The sequence below is a fragment of the Mandrillus leucophaeus genome, unplaced genomic scaffold, assembly GCF_000951045.1.
Source record: "Mandrillus leucophaeus isolate KB7577 unplaced genomic scaffold, Mleu.le_1.0 Scaffold150, whole genome shotgun sequence".
NCBI lineage: Eukaryota > Metazoa > Chordata > Mammalia > Primates > Cercopithecidae > Mandrillus > Mandrillus leucophaeus.
The window spans coordinates 1,554,492-1,577,198 of NW_012101477.1; positions in this window are offsets into that span (position 1 = coordinate 1,554,492).

Consider the following 22,707-nt stretch of genomic DNA (forward strand, 5'->3'; position numbering starts at 1 on the left):
TTTTTTTGATGTGTCTTTGTCTGGTTGTGGTATCAGAGTATCAGAGTAATACTGGCCTTGTAGAATGAGTATGGAAGTATTTCCTCCTCCTCTATTTTTTAGAATAGTTTGAGTAGGATTGGCATTAGTTCTTCTTTAAATGTTTGGTAGAATTCAGCACTGAAGCTATGGGGTCCTCAGTTTTTCTTTACTGGGAGACTTTTTGCTATGGCTTCAATCTTGCTATTTGTTATTGGTCTGTTCAGGTTTTGAATTTCTTCCTGGTACAATCATGTTAGGTTGTATGTGTCAAGGAATTTGTCTGTTTTTCTAGATTTTCCAATTTTTTGGCATGTAGCTGCTCATTGTAGCCACTAATAATCCTTTCAATTTCTGCAGCGTCAGATGCCATGTCTCCTTTTTCATGTGTTATTTGGATCTTCTCTCTTTTTTTCTTAGTCTAGCTAAAGGTTTGTCAATTTGGTTTAAATTTTCAAAAAGCTGACTTTTTGTTTCATTGATCTTGTGTATTCTTTCTTCATTTCAAATTCATTTATTTCTGTTCCGATTTTTTTTTCTACTACTAATTTTGGGTTTGTTTGCTCTTGCTTTTCTACTTCTTTAAAATGCACCATTCAATTGTTTAGTTGTACATTTTCTCCTTTTTTATGTAGGCACTTATAGGTTTAAACTTTGGTCTTAGTATTGCTTTTGCTGTATTCCACAGGGTTTGACATGTTGTGTTTCCATTATCATTTGTTTCAAGAAAATTTTCAGTTTCCTTCTTAATTTCCTCATTGACCCACATATCATTCAGGAGCATATTGCTTAATTTTCATGTATTTGCATAGTTTCCAAAATTCTTTTTTCTTGATTTCTAGTTTTATTCCATTGTGATCCAAGAAGTTACTTGATATTATTTCAATTTTTAAAAATGTTTTAAGACTTATTTTGTGAAGTAACATATGGTCAATCCTTGAGAATGATCCATGAGCTAGGGAAAAGAATGTGTATTCTACAGCTGTTGAATGAAACGTTTTGTAAATATCTATCAGATCTGCTTGGTCTATAGTGCAGCTTAAGTCAGACATTTCTTTGTTAATATTCTGTGTGGAAGATCCTGTCCAGTGCTGAAAGTGGGATGTTGAAGTCTCCAGTTATTACTGTATTGGATGCTATCTCTCTTTTTAGCTCTAATAATATTTTCTTTATATATCTGGGTGCTCCAGTGTTGGGTACATATACACGTACACTTGTTATACTCTATTGTTGAATTGACCCCTTTATGATTATGTAGTGAACTTCTTTGTCTTTTCTTACAGTTTTTGTCTTAAAATATATTTGGTCTTATATAAGTATAGCTACTCTTGCTATTTTTTGATTTCCATTGGCATGGAATATGTTTTTCCATCCCTTTATTTTCAACCCATATGTGTCTTTTTAGGCAATGTATGTTTCTTGTAGGCAACAGATCAATGGGTCTTTATTTTTAAACCATTCAGCCATTCTACGTCTTTTGATTGGACAGTTTGGTCCATTTATATTCAACATTCTTATTGATCAATAAGAACTTACTCTCGCCGTTTTGTTATTTGTTTCTGGTTGTTTTGTAGTTTTTCTTCCTTCTTTCTTTCCTTTCTGTCTTCCTTTAGTGAAGGTGATTTTCCCTGGTGATATGATTTATTTTCTTGCTTTTTACTCTTTGTTTACCTGTGTTTGTTTTTTGGTTTGAGGTTACCATGTGGCTTGCAAATACTATCTTATAATCCATTATTTTAAGCTGATAACAACTTAATACTGTTTGCATAAACAAATAAGCAAAAAGAAAACTAATAAAAACTATGCCTTAACTTCATCCCCCTGCTTTTTATCTTTTTGTTTATTCTATTTATAACTTGACTATGTCTTAAAAACTTGTAATTATTATTATTATTATTATTTGAGATGGAGTCTTGCTCTGTCACTAGGCTGGAGTGCAGTGGCATGATCTTGCTCACTGCAACCTCTGCCTACCAGGTTCAAGCAATTCTCCTGCCTCAGCCTCCTGAGTAGCTGGGATTACAGGCACACACCACCATGCCCAGCTAATTTTTGTACTTTTTTAGTAGAGACGGGGTTTTACCATGTTGGCCAGACTGATCTTGAACTCCTGATCTCATGATCTGTCTGTCTCATGCCCCCAAAGTGCTGGGATTACAGGCGTGAGCCACCACGCCCAGCTGTAGATATTATTTTTAATGGGTTCATCATTTAGTCTTTTTACTTAGGATCTAAGAGTAGTTTACACACCACAGTTATAGTATTATAATATTTTGTGTTTTTTATAATATTTTGTAATATTTTAAAAATATTTTAAAAATATTTTATATTATAATATTTTATATTTTTAAAATATTTTAAAAATATTTTATATTATAATATTTTATAATATTTTGTGTTTTTTTCTGAGTACTTACTATTACAAGTGAATTTTGTACCTTCATATAATTTCTTACATCTCTTTAATATTCCTTTCTTCCTGATCGAAGTACTCCCCTTAGCATTTCTTGTAGGACAGGTTTAGTGTTAATGAAATCCCTCAGCTTTTCTTTGTCTGGGAAAGTCTTTATTTCTTCTTCATGTTTGAAGGATATTTTTGCCAGATATACTATTCTAGGGTAAAAGACATTTTCCCTCAGCACTTTAAATATGTCATGCCACTGTCTCTTGGCCTGTCAGGTTTCCACTGAAAAGTCTACTGCCAAATGTGTGGGAGGTCCATTGTATGTTATTTGTTTATTTTATTTTGCTGCTTTTAGGATTTTTTATTTATTCTTGATCTGTGGTGGCTTAGTTATTAAATGCTTCTCAGGCATTTCTTCAGATATTTCTTCCTTGGGTTAAATCTCCTTGATGTTATATAATCTTCTTGTAGTTGGATATTGATATATCAAAGTATAAGATATTGGGGTTTGGGAAGTTCCGTGTTATTACTTCTTTTAATGATCTTTTTACCCCTATCTGTTTCTCTACTCTCTCTTTAAGGTTAATAACTCTTAGATTTGCCCTTTTGAGGCTACTTTTCTAGATTCTGTAGGCACACTTAATTATTTTTATTCTTTTCTATTTTGTCTTCTCTGTGTTTTCAACTAGCTTGTCTTAACCTCACTAAGAGCTCATGAATTCTTTCTTCTGTTTGATCAATTCTGCTATTAAAAGACTCTAATGTATTCTCCAGCATGCCAATTGTGTTTTTCAGCTTGAGAATTTCTGCTTGATTCTTTTTAATTATTTCAATTTATTTGTTAAATTTATTTAATATAATTCTGAATTCCTTCTCTATGTTATATCGAATTTCTTTGAGTTTCCTCAAAACAGCTATTTGGAATTCTCTGTCTGAAAGGTCACATATCCCAGTTTCTCCAGGATTGGTCCTTGGTGCTTTATTTAGTACATTTTTTGAGGTCATCTTTTCCCTGGAGTGCCTTGATACTTGCAGATGTTCATCTGTGTCTGGGCATTGAGGAATTGATATTTACATTAGTCTTCACTGTCTGGGCTTATTTGTAGCTGTCCCTCTTGGTGAAGCTTTCCAGATATTTGAAATTACTTGACTGTTGTGATCTGAGTTGTATCTGCTTTAGGGGATACCCCAAGCCCAGTAATACTGTGATTGTTACACACTCGTACAGGAGCTGCCTTGATGGTCTTTGACAAGATCTAGGAGAATTCTCTGAATTATCAGGCAGAGACTTGTTCTCTTTCCTTACTTTCTCCCAAAAGAATAGAGTCTCTCTCTCTCTCTCTCTCTCTCTCTCTCTCTGTCTCTCTCTGTCTCTGTCTCTCTTTTCTGAGCCACCTGAAACTGGGGGTAGAGTGACACAAGCCCCCCTGTGGCCATCAGCACTATGACTGTACCGGGTCAGACCTGAATCCTGTACAGTACAAGACCTGTGATAAACACTCCCTGCTACTGCCTATGTTTGCTTAAGGTCCTGGAGGTCTACAATCAGCAGGTGGTGAAGTCAGCCAGTCTTGTATTCTTCCCTTCAGGGTAATGAGTTACCCTTGTCCCCTGGTGAGTCCAGAAGTGTCATCTGGGAGCCAAGGACTAGTCAAAAACCTTAGAAGTCTACCTGATATTATTTTGTGCTGCAGCTTAGCTGGCACTCAAACCAAAAGATGCATTTCTTCCAACTCTTCTCTCTCCTTTAGAAGGCAAAGGAGCCTCATCCCGTTGCCATCACCACCACAGGTCCATGGGGAGTACTGCCAGATTACCACTGATGTTTCCTGAAGACCCAAGGGCTCTTGCATCAACTTGTGGAAAATACTTTCTGGCCTGAGACTCATCCTTCAGGGCAGTGGGCTCCCCTCTGACCCATGGTCGGTCCAAAAGTGCTGTCTAAGAGCCAAATTCTGGAATTGGGTACTCTCAGAACCTGCTTGGTGCTCTGCTGTCCTGTGGCTGAGCTGGTACCTAAGTGCAAGGCAAAGTCACTTTTCTTTGCCCTCTGTTTTTCTGAAACCCCATGGTCACCACAACTGGGAATGTTTTGAGTCTTACCTAAAGCCAGCAATTCTCAGAGCCTCACCCAAGGCCCTCAACATAGCACCTGGGTATCGCTGCTGGATTTTTAGGGACCATGGGCCCTTCAGTTAGCAGATGATAAATTCTTCCAATTCTAGGTCCTTCCTGTCTTCCTAGTTTACTGTCTCTGGGCCCAGTTCAACACTAAGACTTGGGTAAAAGTTGCAGCCTTTGTGGCCTATACTGCCTTTAAAGTTTATTAGGGCCCCATGGCACTTTAGCCTGCAGTGGTGAGGTTTATGGGAACTCACATTCTGACCACTGCAATTGGTGATTCTTCTCTGGCTAGGGCTGGTTTAAGTGCTCCCTCCATGGGAGAACATGAGCTGAGTTTGGTCTGGTTTTCCTTTCTGCTATATAACAGGATAGCCCTGAGTTCAATGCCTGCCAGTTGCTGCTGTGTCCCTTTAACAGCACACAAAAACACACTTTGCACCATGTTGCCACTGTAGGGGAAGTAGGGTGTGTGTGGTGAGTAATTCAAGGCTGCTTTTCTATCTCTTCATTGTGTCTTTCAGTGATATGAAGTTAAAACGAGGTACTGTGAGTGCTCACCTGATGAAGGTACTTTTCTTGTGTAGATTGTTGTTAAATTGGTGTCCTTGTGAGGGAGACAATTAGGGGAGCCCTCTATTCCACTATGTTACTCTGCCTCCCTCCTCCCATAACATGGTTAAGGCAGCACACCTTCCACTTGGCTGCTTTGTGTCCTTGTAAGATGAGCATAAATCTTTCTGCTGAGTAAAAATAAGATAATTTTTTGGAACTTTTTTGGAAATATGATAAAAGATAACTTATTTTCCCTTGGAGTAGCTGACAGAATGTGAATTGGAAGAGGATGACAGACATCTTACCATCAATAGGATGCCAAAAGAAAGGAAAGCTGAGACTAAAGAGAGACTGAAATCAAGTGATATCATTTGAGTTCTTGGATATAGCCATATATGATTCACTAATCTTAAAATACTTTGTTTAACAACCAACGTACTTCCTTTTTAGCTTAAATTATTTTGAGTTGGATTTTCTGTTACTTAACTGCTTAAATCATGCAGATACCAAAAGATGGTGATGTGTCAAAGGTCACGTAATAAGTAAAATTTCCAGTACTTAAGTTAAAAGCTTTTATTCTCTAGTCGAAATTCTCCCTCATATACTTTCATCTAGTCTCAGTAAAATGTGTGCAAATGGACAGCCCATCAGCTTACCTGAAGCTGACTGCTGACACTAATATCTGAATTGGAGTACACACTTGGACAGAAGATCCTTTTCCCAAAGTGATAGTCCTTTTCTTCTTAAGCTCTTCTCAGAATGCAAGAGAGAGGGGGTAAAAAGCAAGGTTAACTGTGTTCTCTTCCAAATCCAAATTGGAGTATTTTGACCAGTTTTAATATAAAATAGTGTATTCTGTGAGGATCTTGCAAAGGAATTCAATTTTCTTAGCTTTAAAGAGAGAAAACCCAGGAATCATGTGCATTGACTGCAAATTTCTCGAGCTCTGAAAATGGGATGAGAGTTGGCCATGTCTTATATATTCCAAAGATAGATTTAAGGTTAAGAGTGGGAAAAAATGGTGAGATAGATTTTGAATCAACATAAAAATCACTTCACAACTAGAACTGGTCAATACCATGATATGGTTAACTCATAACTAGTTTTGTTCAAGAGTAAATCCTAAATCAGATGAAAGATATGAATAATCTTTTTAAAATTTCTTTTCTCTCTTTTAAACTTTTTATTTGAAATAAAATAAAATTTATTTTTATTGAGATAAAATATGCATACTAGTTTACCATATTTACCACTTATAATTGTACAGTTCAATGGTAATAAATTAGAATTGGGTTAGGCTGGGCACGGTAGCTCATGCTTGTAATCCCAGCACTTTGGGAGGCCAAGATGGGTGGATTACTTGAACTTAAGAGTCTGATACCAGCCTAGGCAACATGGTGGAACCCTGTCTCTGCTAAAAATACAAAAGTTAGCTGGGCATGATGGTGTGTGCCTGTAGTCCCAGCTACTTGGGAGGCTGAGGTGGGAAGATCACTTGAACCTGAAGGGAAGATGTTGCAGTGAGCCAAGATTGGCAAGATTGGGCAACTGCATTCCAGACTGGGTGAGAGAGCAAGACCCTGTCAAAAAACAAAACAAAACAAAACAGACAAACAAAACACCAAAAAAATAAAAAAAGAAAAAGGGTTAGGTGATAGAAATTTTAGGGAGTTCATTTGGATCTCTTGGGAATAACATAGACCCATACATGAGCATACACACAAATATTTTTCAATAATGTTTTAAAGGTTTTTTTTATCTTGCTTCTTTTTACTAACATGTATTTACTTTTCTCAATACTTCATATTAAATATTTTCAAACACCTAGAAAAACTGAAATAATACAAATACATCTGACACTTAGATTTACCATTTATTATCATTTTGCCACATTTGTTTTCTCTCCCCCACCTTCTCTGTTTCTCTGTCTCTCAAAATACGTGTACATTTTTATCTGTTGAATCTTTTGAAGATAAGCTGAAAGCATAACTTAACTTCTTCCCTAAATACTTCCACAGGTATATCCTAAGAATAAAGTCACTTTCTTACATACTAATGATGTCATTGTAATACCTAGACTCTACCCTGGTTTCTTTTCAGACAATATACATCTTTTACCTTTTATTATACCTAGACCTTTTAACATCTATTCAGCAATATTATCTAATATTCAGTCCATGTTTTATTTTCCCAGTTGTTACCAAATGTTCCAGTAGATATTATGCTTTTTAAATCCAGTATTCAATTGATTTTCATACAATTGGATTCAGTTATGTGTCTTTATTTCATCTATCTATCTGTCTGTCTGTCTGTCTGTCTATCTGTCTATCTATCTATCTATCATCTATCTACCTGCCTACCTATTCAAGCCAGATAATTGTCATGTGTTATATGGAAAGTTTCCTCCTTTTACATTTGTGGCTTCAATTTGATATTTTTTAATCTTTTGCTCTGACTACTATTTGTTCTGCTTATTCTTTTAATTTCTACTTCTTTTTGACTTTTGGAATTAATTGATTTTTGTTTTGTCTTTTTCTATTTCCATTTCCTTATTCTCCAATAGTTTATTTTAGGTAGTGTAATGTTCCATTGTAGAATTCCCTTTTTTAAGTAATTTTTACTCATTTGCTGAGAGTCCCTATCTCTTCATTTATTATGCGCAAACTTTACTTTATGTCTTTGGGCATAGTTAGAATCGCTGCTTTAAAATCTTTCCTATTTTCTGAGGTTTTCCTTCCTTGCTTTCCAATTTCCCCATGTATTAGTCTGTATTTAGTCTGCTACAAAGAACTACCTGAGAGTGGGTAAGTCACAAAGAAAAGAGATTTAATTGACTCACAGTTTTGCATGACTGGGTAGGCCTCAGGAAACTTACAATCATGGCTGAAGGGGAAGCAAGGCCTGTCTTACATGGTGGCAAGAGAGAGAGAAAGCAAGGGAGGAAGTGCCACACTTTTAAACTATCAGATCTCATGGTAACTCAGTCACTATCATGAGAACAGCATGGGGAAAATCCACCCCCATGATTCAATCACCTCCCAACGAGTCTCCTCCCTGACACATGGGGATTATAACTCAGGGTGAAATTTGGGTGGAGACCCAGAGCCAAACCATATAATTCTGCCCAGCCCCTTCCAAATCTTATGCCATTCTCACATTTAAAAACCAATCATGCCTCCCAACAGTCCCCCAAAGTCTTAACTTCTTCCTGCATTAACTCAAAAGTCCAAGTCCAAAGTCTCATCTGAGACAAGGCAATTCCCTTCCACCTATGTGCCTATAAAATTAAAGGCACTTGGTACTTCCAAGATACAGTGGGGGCACAGGCATTGGGTAAATGCTCTTATTCCAAATTGGAGAAATTGGCCCAAACAAAGGGGCTACAGGCCCCATGCAAGTATGAAAACCATCAGGGCAGTGATTAAATCTTAAAGCTCCAAAATAATCTCCTTTCACTTCATGTCTCACATTCAGGACATGCTGGTGCAAGGCGTGGGCTCTCAAGATCTTGGGAAGCTCTGTTCCTGTGGCTCTGCAGAGTATAGATCCCCTCTGGGCTGCTTTCACTGGCTGTCATTGAGTGCCTGTGGCTTTTCTAGGTGTAAGATGCAAGCTATCAGTGTATCTACTGTTCTGCGGTCTGGAGGATGGTGACCCTCTTCTCATAGTTCACTAGGCAGTGCCCCAGTGGAGACTCTGTGTGGGAGCTCCAATTCCACACTTCCCCTCTGCACTTCCCTACTATAGGTTCTCCATTAGGGCTCCACCCCTGCAACAGACTTCTGCCTAGACAACCTAGTGTTTCAATACATCCTCTGAAGTCTAGACAGAGGCTCTGAAAGCTCAACTCTTGTCTTCTGCACACCTTCAGGCCCAATTTCTTATGGAAGTCACCAAGGGGTGGGGCTTGCACCCTCTGAAGTCACAGCCCAAGTTGTACCTTATTCCCTCTGGCCATGGCTGGAGCCAAAGTGACTGGGACACAGCAAACCATATCCTGAGACTGAGCAGAGCATATGGGCCCTGGGCCAGGTCCATGAAACTATTTTTCCCTCCTAAGCCTCTGGGCTTGTGATGTGAGGGGGCTGCCATAAAGATTTCTGGAATGCCCTGGAGACATTTTCCCCATTGTCTTAGCTATTAACATTTGGCTTCTTGTCCTTGTTACTTATGCAAATTTCTGCAGCCTGCTTGGGCTTGAATTCTTGCCTGGAATATGAGTTTTTGTTTTCTACCTGTATTAGTCTGTTTTCACACTGCTGATGAAAAACAGACCTTAGACTGAGTAATTTACAAATGAAAGAGGTTTGTTGGACTTATAGTTCCACGTAGCTGGGGAGGCCTCACAATCCTGTAAAAGGCAAGGGGGAGTAAGTCATGTCTTACATGGATGGCAGCAGGCAAAGAAAAAGAGCTTGTGCTGGAGAACTCTCCATTATAATACCATCAGATATCATGAGACCCATTCACATCATGAGAACAGCATGGGAAAGACACACTCCCGTGATTCAATTACCTCCCACTAGGTACCTCCCACAACATGTGGGAATTCAAGATTAGATTTGGGTGGGGACAAAACCAAACCATATCATACCACATGGTCAGGCTGCAAGCTTTCCAAATTTTTATGCTCTGCTTTCTCCTTCCCTTTTAAACATAAGTTCCAATTTCAGACCATCTCTTTGTGAACACATATGACTATGCTTTCATAAAAAGCCAGGTCACCTTTTCTTCTTTGTTTTTTTCTTTCTTTAAGATGGAGTTTTGCTTTTGTTGCCCAGGCTGGAGTGCAATGGCATGATCTCGGCTCACTGCAACCTCCGCTTCCCGGGTTCAAGCAATTATCCTGCCTCAGTCTCCCAAGTAGCTGAAACAGGTGCCCGCCACCATGCCCAGCTAATTTTTGTATTTTTAGTAGAGATGAGGTTTCATCATGTTGGCCAGGCTGGTCTCCAATTCCTGATCTCAGGTGATACACCTGCCTCAGCCTCCCGAAGTGCTGGGATTACAGGCATGAGCCACTGCGTCCAGCTCATGTCACTTCTTGAATGCTTTGCTGCTTAGAAATTTCTTCTGCCAGAGAGCCTAAATAATCTCTCTCAAGTTCAAAGTTCCACAGATCTCTAGGGCAGGGACAAATTGCCACCAGTCTCTTTCCTAAAGCACAGCAAGAGTGACCTTTACTCCAGTTCTCAATAAGTTCCTCATCTACATGTGAGACAGCCTCAGCCTGGGCTTTATTGTCCATATCACTATTAGCATTTTGGTCAAAATCATTCAACAAGCCTCTAGAAAATTCCAAACTTTCCCATATCTTCCTATCTTCTCCTGATCCTTCCAAACTGCTCAAGCCTCTTCTCATTACCCAATCCCAAAGTCATTTCCATATTTTCAGGTAAATATATAGCAGTGCCCCAAACTCCCACTACCATTTTTCTGTATTAGTCCATTTTTACACTGCTATAAAGAACTACCTGAGAGTGGGTAATTTATAAACAAAAGAGGTTTAGCTGACTCACAGTTTCGCATGGCTAGGGAGGCCTCAGGAAACTTACAATCATGGCAGAAGGGAAAGCAAGGCAAGTCTTACATGGCAGCAGGAGAGAGAGAGAGAAAGGGGAAAGTGCCACGCTTTCAAACCAGCATATCTCATGGGAACTCACTAGCACCAGGACAGCATGAGGAAAATCCACCCTCATGATCCGATCACCTCCCACCAGGTATCTCCTCTGACATGTGGGGATCACAATTCAAGATGAGATTTGGGTGGGAACACAGAGCCAAATCATATCACCCAATGACTTGTTCTCTGGTTCTTCAAGAAAGTAGGACTTTAGGTTTTCCATAAAGAGCTGTAGCCCTATAATACAATGCAGATTGAATTCTGCCAACAAAAGAAAGCTCTTAAAAGGAAAAACTCACCCATGCTCTTTTATTCTTTAAACTGTCAGCTAAGCTTCAATATCTGCTTGCTTTTAGTCCTCTTCAACGCCTTCAGATAGCTTTTTTGCTTATTTATTTGCTTACTGACTGACCGGCTTAATTTTTGTCTAGGTAATATGGTTTGACTCTGTGTCCCCACCCAAATCTCATCTGGAATTGTAGTCCCCACATGTTGAGGTATTGAGGAAAGGACCTGGTGGGAGGAGATTGGATCATGGGGGCACTTTACCCCATGCTGTTCCTGTGATAGTGAAGGAGTTCTCATAAGAGCTAATGACTTGAAAAGTTTTTGGGAGTTCCCCCTTTGCTGTCTGTCTCTCTCCTGCTGCCATGTAAGATGTACCTTGCTTCCCCTTTGCCTTCTGCCATAATTATAAGTTTCCTGAGACCTCCTCAGCCACGCAGAACCATGAGTCAATTAAACCTCTTTTGTTTATAAATTACACAGTCTAGGTAGTGTTTCACACTGCTTTATAGCAGTGTGAAAACAGATTAACAAACCAGGAATTATAGTCACCATCTGTGGGAGGATTGGTCTGATAGGTGTTATCAAGACTTTACTAGAAGTGGAACGTACAATGCTCTAGTTTAGAAGCTATATTTCCTATTCTATTCTTTTATTGGTTATACTAAATATTATAACATACATTTTAATTTTATAGAATCTGACATTAATAAACAAATCAATTTTTCTCTTGAATAGGAAAAAGTTGTTTACTTTAAAATCTCATCGTCCTCAAACCCCACCTTAACCTTGTTAATCAGGACTTTAATTATATTTTATTATTAGTTTGGATTTAATAGGTTTTATTATTGAAGTTAGTGTGTAATTTCATGAACACACATATAATTGCTCTTATAATTAATATTTTTGTTGTATTATTTAACTTGTTTTTGACTAAAGTGTTTGATTTTTATTGGGTCATTTATATTTGGTTTTCATATTTAGGCTTTCTTATCTTAGTATATTTGGGTAATTTATATTTTTCATAAATTTAAACATTTTTTAAGATTCTATATTTTCTGAATCATATCCTCAGTGAATAGTGATAGAACTGTCTTCTTAATTATTATTACTTTGTTTCTTATTGCCCTTGCTAGAACTTTACAAACAAGCTTAAAAAATAATAAAGCAACATTTCTCAGCTTGTTCCTGACTTTAAAAGAATGGTTCTACTTTTATGCTAGATTGTGCTGCTTTAAAAAGTTATCTTTTATCATAAAAATAATTCTGTTTATAGTAGTAATATTAACTTTTAATTGGATTATATAAAGTGTCATTTCTGCCACTAAAATAAATATATTTTCTCTTTTGGCCTACCAATGTATCATATTAAAGCTATCTGATTGTTGATATTGGTGCTGGTGTTTTTTGTTTTTGTTGTTTGCGTTTTTTTTTTTTTTTTTTCCTTAAGCAACAGACTTTTACTTCTCACAGTACTGGAGGTTGACATGGTAAGATTCTGGTGAGGGCCCTCTTCCTGGCTTGTAGACAGCTACTTTCTAGCTGTATCTTTGCATGATGGAGAGAGCTTGGTTTTTTATATTCTAGTAAATTGTATTGCTGGGATAAAGCTTACCTGGTTTTCCTGAATTCAATTTTATTTGGATTTTTCCAGATGACTGAATTTAACTGGGATGCATTGCATAATATTTCATGGCATATAACTACTCTTTTCTCATGGAGATTGTCTTTTCCTAAAACTTCTAATAACTCACTGGAAAACACAATGGCCCTTGCAAAATTCTCTCACCCAGTTCTTTGCCATTTTCTCAGGTTATTGGTTTATTTAGACTATATTTTTTGTTGAGTATGTTTTGATAATACATTTTTTAAATTAAAAATATTCTTATCTTTGACATTAATATTTGTTTGCCTCAAGGGATGCATCACAGTCTTATAATTTATTTACTCTAATATCTGATGTTATATAACTTATCAATTCTATTTGTCTTTATATTTATGTTGTTCTCTTCCCACCATTTATGATTGCTTTGCTTTTATTTTAATTCATTAGTTTCTACTTTCATAGGTTTCATCCTTTTTTCTTTATGCTTAATTTGTTGTGCTTAATACTAACTTCTTGATATAAATACTTAGGTAATTTTTATTCTTTCTTGTTCAATAAAACCATACTTTGATGTGACTTTTCCTGATAAGAAAGCTCTACCTACAGACAATAACCTTAGATTAGTAGCATCCTCACTCTCATTATTTTCCAGTTTTTGCTTTCTCTTTCTTCAAAGAGTTATTTGGAATATTTTAGTGCCAACTTGTTCAAATTCTCATTGATGTGCATTTAGATTATGGGATGATAAAATAATATCTTCTATGAGCTTTGGATAAATTATTTCACAAATAGGTTGAACTGAAATTTATCAAACATGCCATAGTTTTTTTGGTACTTTATGTAATCTTAATCTAGTAAAATAATCTTGCTCTCCAAATACAAGCCTCTTGACGTCTCTCCCCATATGCCTTTGCATATGCTGGGTGAATTCCTCCAAGAATGGTAGTCCCTCTTGTTCCCCATTAAAAATCTACCCATCTATTTGGGAAAATTTTAAATGGTATTTCATTCTTGAATTCTTTGCTGGTTACTTCAGTTGAATAAAATCTGAGCAATTTGTTAATTATTTACTCTGATCATGGCACCTACCATGTCTTATTTTATAGTTTTTGACTTGGTTAATTTTAATATTTCTTCAGGGCACAATAAAATATAAAGAGTGGGAGGTGTTACATAATAAACCCTCAGATACTTGTCGGGTCAGATTCAATTGAATTCAGATTCCAAAATAGAAAATCATTGTTCCGAATAGGAATAATTTCCCCACAGTGGACTGCCTGGAATATAGACCCTGGGCTTGTGGATTTAGCAAGTTAAATTGGATTAATACAAAATTGTTCTCCACACAAGTGGAAACTGTTGCTGTTAATAATGAACAGAACTACTGGGTAAAGAGAAATGGATGCCATCTGTTTCAAGTTACCTTCTACCTCCTCCTTTGCCTTTTTCTGGGTCTTGAAAATCCCCATGTATCTCTGCTTTTTCTACAGTAAACCTTCCCTGGAGAGACTCCATTCTGAAGGCAATTTTCCAAGACCATTTGTAGAATTGGCTGGGCCTTCTGCTGAGACATAAAAGGGCATTTATTCTGGGACCTAAAAATGGAGTTGGAGCAGACATTGCTGAACTTGTTTCAGAAATAGGTACTATATGCATCAGTTATATTGCTTCATGTATAAATGTTAAACCTAATATGTTCCACTTAAGGAATATACATTTGCATGTGTGCATGTGTACACTTCGAGTTTAGTGTTGTTTACATAAGTTTCTGGAAATATTTTAACACTTCCACGTACAAGCTAGGGATTTAGTGCTATATTCTCAGTCACATATCTGTAGAAGCAGATATTTGTGTTCTAATGCTATATTGTATGCCAAAATCATAATATCCTGCATTCTAGAAACATGCAATGTAATAGAATTTTGAGCCATATGGTGAAAAATTTTGAAATATTATTCTCTATATGTATATAACAAGTTTAACATCAATGAATTTGATTTTTTGTCAACTTTTGACAAGGCCAGGCAATTTTCTTTGAGCCCTAGGAGTATAAGGAGGGTTAGTATAGTTTAGAAAGGCTCTTACCTTCCACTCTATCATTTTAAGTCTTGGACTTAGGATGTAGTAGAACTAATCTCATAGGCTGACCATCTTATGTACTGTCCAAATTGGGACGAATTTGAGAGTGAAAGGAGTTGCTATCACCCAAGATCTACAAGTGTAAATCCATCCATTATGGGGAAAGTGGCATATGATCATGCTATATTTTAAGTAATAAAGAAAATACACTTTATTTCTGAACATGTGTAGGTGCTGGCCACATTTCTGGTGCATCCATGGAAGCTTGTATTCTAGGCATGAAATAACAAATATTTGGCATTCATGATAACATTTCCCCTCTCTCACATTCATAGCATATTTAATTAATCAAATCATTATTTCACATTGATCTTTGGTATGGTATCAGATTCCTTCTCAACACAGCTCTTCAGATAGCCAATAACTCTTATCAAGCTTGACTCTTATTAGGTTGGTGCAAAAGTAATTATGATTTTGCCACTACTTTCAACCACAATTACTTTTGCACCAACCTTTATAAAATTGAACTTATTACTTCCGTGCTCAGATGAATTTGCTATGACATTACATGGCTACTTTTTATTTATTTTTATTTTTGGGGAAAAGTGTAAATGTAGAGATTAACAAAACCTCTTTATTTGCTAGTTAGAGCTTGGTGGTCCAGAGAATGTCTTCTGTGATTCAATAACATCAGCTGTAAGTTATCATTATGGTAACTTACTAGACAACAGTCAAGTAGGTCAATGAGAAGGGCTACAGCAAGCAGCCCAGTAGTTTGGCCTATACTGGACTATGGGTTTGAGAACACCCCTGAGTAGTCCAGAGTGAGTTTAGGAGACTAATAGGTTGGTGCAAAAGTAATTGCGATTTTTGCCATTGAAAGCAATGGCAAAAACCACAATTATTTAATGGCAAAAAACATGGTTACTTTTGCACCAGCATAATAGGATGGTTCCAATTGCACCTCCTCTCTTCTTTGGTTCCCTTCCATGAGGGCTATACTTAGACAAGAATCAAAAGCAAAACAGTGACCAAATTAAAGTTTATCAAAAGTTTGACAAATACTTGAAAACTTCCCCTCTTAAAATGCAGCTTCTTTGTTTAAAAAATGACAAGTTTTCTTTAGGCCATGTGGCAGAATTAGGGCCTCTTACTTCCCTGTATGAAATCCTAAATGGCAAGCATACATGTCAGTACCAATCCTGCCTAATCATGGGGAAAGCAGAGAGCTGGGCATGCAGGTAGGGCCTGTCAGGCCTACTTACTACATAAAAAGACACAAAGATGAAGCTTTCCCTTGCCTTTGGATCTATAAGGCACAGGATAAGCATCTACTGGAAGATGCAGGCCCAAGAATATCCTGGGCTCTGAATACCCAGGTTAAAGGATTTTCTTCTTCTGGAGATAGAGAAGAGTTAACAAAAAAATAAGAAAGGGGGACAGAATTAATGTGAGTGTGTCTAATCTCAAGGATAGAGTTGTAATTACAAGAAAAGAGTATAATTGTCCCTCTTCTCCAAAAAAGACAATGACTTTATTTCAAGCCCTGACAAATGTTGGAGGCATGATTGCTGCTCTATGCTCTGCCTGATCAATCTTGGCTCAGTATCTCATGAGTGTCCACTGGTTGGAGCAGTAGTGACTCCAGCTCTAAAAAGTTGGGAGCAGAAGATCCTGGGGAAATTAGGTAGGGCTCACATAAACAAATATTGCAAGTTTACAATTAGATCCACTTGGCCATTATTAATGTGGCATTAAAGCAATCCTGTTTGAATCTCAGTTTCTCTTCTCCATGATAAAGGAGAGTCACATCTTAAGCTTGGCAAAATGCTTCTTTGAAAGGTACTATAGCTCTTTGATAAGCTGTGCTCACCATCATGACTAAGATTAGTGCCATGGTGTGTGTTCCATACTCAATAGGAAGTGTTGAGATACCTCCCAATATATTCATTTATGGCTCCTTATATTGCTCTACTGAGACTTCCCATATTTGGATCAATCTGTTCTCTGCTTCTCTGTCCCTGGACTGTTGAGCCAGGATTGCTGAAGAATTGAGTGTAGCCAAAACCAAGAATTTGAGTGTCATTGGGCCATTTAGAGATTCTGCTCCTAGTTATTGTTCAATGTGATTCAATTTCTATTTCTCCCTAGTCAGTTCCCTGTCTCATGCTTCCAGTGATGTTGTTCCTCCCCAAAAACTCGTATTTGGAGTCAACTTGTGGTGCCTTCTCTCCTAAGCACTTGCCTTAGCAGCAAGCTTTCCACTAGGGATAGAATGTGGGTTTTGTTTAACTTATATCTCTTGGAATTAGCTGTGTAAAACAATAAAGTGAGGAAAACCATGTGACCATGTCTGGCCTGGGTGTGGAAGCGCACACTAATTGATTAAAAAGTATTTGTCAATCCCTGTTTAGAAACAAGCAGTAGTGTCATAAGTGCCAGGGATTTAACATCCTTATCCTGAGACCATCAAATGACTCTATCTCCCTGTCATAGAGAGCTCTGGCATAAACATGTTGGACTGAGACTCCAGGTGTGTTGAAACCTGAACAACAAGGGCAGTCAAGAATTCTGAGCCATTGGTCTACAGAAATTATCCCATCATGAGGAGCTGGCTAGTCCCATACAGACAGATTAGAGACTGAGAACCTGGCTTGTAGAGGTTTCAAAAACTGGGAAAGACTATGAGTATGAAGACTCTGGTGTACTAAGAATATATTCCAGGAACATCCAGACATCAGAAAAACTCCAAATGCCAGCACTGACATCTAGGTAAGTTTCTTATTCATGAGGAAGTTAGGAGTGTGGGGAGAATCTAAATGTTGGAGAAACTGTCTGGCAAGGTAAAGGCAGAAGAGCTACTGTTCAGACCAGGGTTTCAGACCTACAGAGGAACAGGATAATTTGGTTGGAAAACAAAGTCTCAGACCTGTTCTACAGACTGGCCTAGCATGGTGGATGATAGAGGTACTGAGATTCAGAGTGGCCTTAACAGATTTAAGGAAAATGGTTTTCTGACACTAGTATCCTGTAACACTCAGACTGTATCACCTGGCTTAAGACAAAATCAGGCCAACTCTACAGGTGAAGATATCAGTACATTTGCTTAGAAGAGTAACCCTTGCAATCCAGGTTCTAGAAGATTCCACAAAAATGGCACCTCAACACTTACTCTTAACCTTGAAGATCATATGCAATATCTTGAAGATATACAGCTGTCTTCTTATTCAGTTGGTCATTTTAAACTTTATTAATTTGGCTATGTATTAAAATGGAATATTTGGATAAACTGATGAGATCTCTAGTCTCTGTTTGTTTTTTCCTCCAGAAAAATTAAGAAGTGAGCATTAGGAAAAGTAGAATGGAAGATTTTCCTCTGCACAATTTCCCATTGGCCCCACTGCCTCGCTTACAGTTTCACCTTGTACAGTGGTCATAAAGTCAAACAGTCCCCACGGCACTCTGAAAAAGATCGTTCTTTTCCTATCAAACCTAGATCATATTGACACTCAGATCCTTAGATTCATCCCTGAATTACCATCTTTGAACTGAGGACTTCTTAGACAACCTAGGGGTTTCCTGGGGGTTTTCATCCCTTTTTTAAATATCGATTTTGGAATTTTAAACTAGGTTTGTGTCTCTGATCTTTTATCAGCATCTGTAAAACCCTTTATTTCCCACAAGTTTGACAGAAGCTGACTGTTGGAGATATAAAAGGATCAGGACAGGAGGCCTTAAAACAAGTTAGCCAGAAGTTTATCCCCGGAGAAGTCTGAGGGAGATATCTAAAGTGTTACAATGCATGGGAACCAGATGGAATTTGGCTCACGGTGTCTTATAGAAAGTACAGAAAGAAATAACTTCAGAAAGGGTGTGTAAAAAACTCTTTCCTGATTTTTCCTTTGCCCTCATAGTTGTCACGACTTGATAATATCTGGCTCTCCAGAAGACACGCTGTGAAAAAGAGAGAGTAGGAATATACCCCAGTGGCAGATCTAAGAGGTGTTTACTATGACTTTGAAATATTTTCTTGCACTGATGTCTGAATATGTCAAGTAGCCTAAGAATATAATTTATAATTAAAAGAGTCAAAAAAAGATACCATTATCCTAACTATTTGAACCACTGTTCACTTCCTGTCTGTTCTACAAAGCAAACTGAATAATATGTTATCAAACTGTGCAAAGGATGAATTCGAGAAGGTTGAAGATGCCTTTGTCATCATTTCTCTCTCTTGCTCTCTATAATGGTCATTGCGGGTGCCTTCCTCATATCTCCTGGGTATTTGCTTTTTCTACCAAAGACTTCTTCCTGAAAACACCTGCAACACATGCTTTAGAGAGCTTGGGAGTGAGCTTAACCCCCATATAAGACAGGCTGCAGCGAGACTCCGCCTCAAAAAAAAAAATAATAATAAGACAGGCTGCAAGTGTCAAGGAATCAATTTCCCCTTGTAATGGTCTTCAATAAATGACAGATTGAAGTTGGTAGACAAATAGCTCAGCTACCTCACCCTTTTGATAACATCTCTGTACTGTAACCATCAACAGATGTCCCCCATGAGGTTGAGCCCTAGTTACTCAACTAGGATAATGAACAGTAATGGACTCCTTTGTGCATCCTGTTCTGTCTTATTTCCTTTCTTTTCTCATTTCCTTGCTGTTCTTTCTGAGATCATCTTCCAAATAAGCTACTCACCTTCACATCCTTCACTCAATATTTATTCTAGGGAACCCACCTTGAGGCTCTGCCTGTCTCAACTTGTTGTGGGCATCAAAGAGCAGTTAGAGGCTATTAATATATTAGAGGTAAAATACCTTCCTGAGATTAAATACTTGAATATGGTAAAGCTTTCCTCAGAAAAGAAATATCATACTATTGTAAGATTATCAGCATATATATTATGTGTGCAAAGAAGGCAATATGCTTATTTATTGGCAATTAAAGGTCCTAGACATTATATTTAGATAGATGTATACAAAAGCACATAATGTATTATTTATTTATGCATAATCATTATTTTTTGTTAATGAATGTGTGTCACTTATTTTAAAAGATGCAATAAAATACAATAATTAAGTCAATGGAAGCCATGGGTTAACAGTTTGAAGGATAGAATCTGAGTCCTACTCAGAACTATATATCATAAAATATTGGCAATTGCAGTAGGTGAGCTGTAAATTTAGTCAGTCCTAAGTTTTCTAGAGAAGAAAACACTAAAGAAAACAAGCTTTCTTAAAAGCCGACGAAATTAGGAACATAGTTGTATATGGTTTTATAATTATATGGTATACATTTATTATTGTGTATTGTTTATAATCATCTCATTTACTTAGATTTCTGGCTCAATTTTTGGTGCCCTTCAAAATATCTCTACTGTTTCATTTTTGACTTCCTTATTTAGGGTCAGTTCCTCCTCTCTTCTCCACTGGGTAAACAAAGATTTCCCCAATTTTAGGGCCTATTTTGTTTGTTTCCATAGTTACTGAGTATGTACACATATATACACTTACCACATGCACACAGATACTCAATGACTTTTGACAATTTTGGGATAAATATCTTGCATGTAGTTTTTCATCTACCACATTCAAAAATAAATATTTTTAAGAGTATAGTTTCTTTAAGTACATTCGAATTATTTTAATAAATGGTTTACTCCTTCCTTTAACAATGCCAGAACTTTGGTTTCAATTGTCATTATTAAGACAGGTTCTGGGGAGATGTATCAGTCATCAAAGTTAGAAATTTTAGAGTAGGTCTGTTCTAAAAACTGGTAATTGGTATCTTCTAAATTAATAAATTATTCTTAGTTCAAACAACTCTATGCCCAAAGGACAAACCAAATATGAATTTCAATAACTTGTGAATATAAGGATCAGAAATCTTTTGCAATATCTTCTGGGAATAAATACTTTTTGTCAAATTTAATGTGTTATCTCTTGTTAAAATCCAAAGTTTAAGATGTAAGTTCTCAAAACAATCTAGGATATGAGTTTTCAAACTTGCATTGAAAATACAGACAGGTTATCTTATCCCTGGGATAAGATACCTCAGGTATTTTCTATGGACATCTACCTCACACGAGGAAGAGCTAACTAGTCTTCAATGCAGTGTGAATTAAGCTTGAAGAGGTGTATTGAAGTGACATTTTACAACAAGCATGCAAGTCCTCAGTCAGATGTGAATCAAGCACCTCATTTTCAGAACCTATGTTCCTCCATGAGTTCATCAGATCCTTTCCCTCTCCCCTGCACCCAAGGACCACAGCTAGCACTCAGTTTCAAATAGTTAAACAAGTAACATCAAATCTTTCTAGCCAAATCAGCATTGAATTGACAATGTATAAAATCTAATCTTCCCAATCTATGAAGTTTGCGAATCTTGGATTACAATAACTACAGATGTGAAAACTTTTCATTTGTGTACTAATGACATGAGTCTTTAGTAATATTTTTCCACACTTTCTGGCATATTTTCTGCTTATCCTTGTGCTATGGTTTGAATGTTTGTGTCTTCCAAAAACTCATATTGAAATTTAATTGCCATTGTAACAGTGTTAAGAGGTGGGACCTTTAAAGGGTGGTCAGGCCACGGGGACTCAACCTTCATAAATGAATTAAGGCTGTTTTCAAGGCAGTAGGTTCTTTATAAAAGGATGGGTTTGGTCCCCTTTTCTGTCTCTCTCTAACCCTCTGTATACCTTTGCACCACGTGATGCCCCTGCAACGTAATGACACAGCAAAGAGGCCCCTTGCCAAATGTCAGCACCTCAATATTGGAGTTCTCAGTTTCCAGAACTGTGAGCCAATACGTTTCTGTTCGCTATAAATTAACCAGTCTGTGGTATTCTATTATAGCAGCACGAAATCCACTAAGACACCTTGGGAATAAATTTCCTGATATAAGATCAAAGCTTGTTTGCAATTTGGAAAAAAAGAAGAAAATAAAAATTCTGGATGCAGAAATAATGCCAACAAATATAGTTAAAATGTGAATAAATGCATATATTTCTTCAAGCTGCCTAAATAAAATGCTAGTTGCAAAACAGTCCCTGGGAAATAATCTTGATTTTTCAGAATAAATGGTGACTCCTGTTGGTAGTGAGTTCCATGAGATGAACTTTAATCTGTCTTTCAAATATGTAATCCTTTGATTGTTCAAGCAGTGTGTTTCTTTGGATAAGGCTGAGGAAGTGGTATGGACTACAGTTTACTTAGCAAATACATTTTTACAAGAGAAATAATTTGGAGAATCCAGTTTCCTAGACTCAACGATGATACAAAATTGTTTACATTAGCTACATCAGATAATTTCCTCAAACCACCATGTCTTTATAGAGAGTTGTTATTTTTCTCTTAATGAGAAAAGTTCAGCTGAGGGTTTTAGTCACAACTAGAACAAACTTTTTGGGTATGAGTCCAGCTATTTCTAACTGACCTTATTTGAGCCCAGAATATATCATTTTATACGTTTTTCAAAAAAAGTGAATCAGAAAGGAGATAGGACCTATCATTTGGAAGAAATCAAATACTTATCAGATGATTCCTCCAAACAATGGTAGCCCTGCCTTCCTCAGCACTCATCTGATTCTTCAAAAATGTATTAGCTCCATAACACATACCTTCTCTGTGACAGTTAGTTAGGATTTTAGAAATGCCTATTGTCAAGAGAAATTAAGGTTACCTAAGGATACAGCAGTTGATTGCAATGGATATCCAACAGAAAATGACTATTGAGGGAAGAGGACCCTTAATATCACTGGTTTGCTGGTGACTGCAGGAAAACTATCCATGCAGTGACTTATAAGTGGGCCCGACTTGCAAACTGCAGAAGCTACTTCCACACTGGTTAGTGACTCTTCGGTAAAATCTGGACAGTTAGCACCCTAGTGCTGCTGATATTTCAATTAATAAAGTAGTTACAATTGAACTAGTATGGCAAGGAGGTACAAGCCCATTGTATTTTATTTATTCATTTAATATTAAGGGCTCATTTATTAAATTCTAATGGCC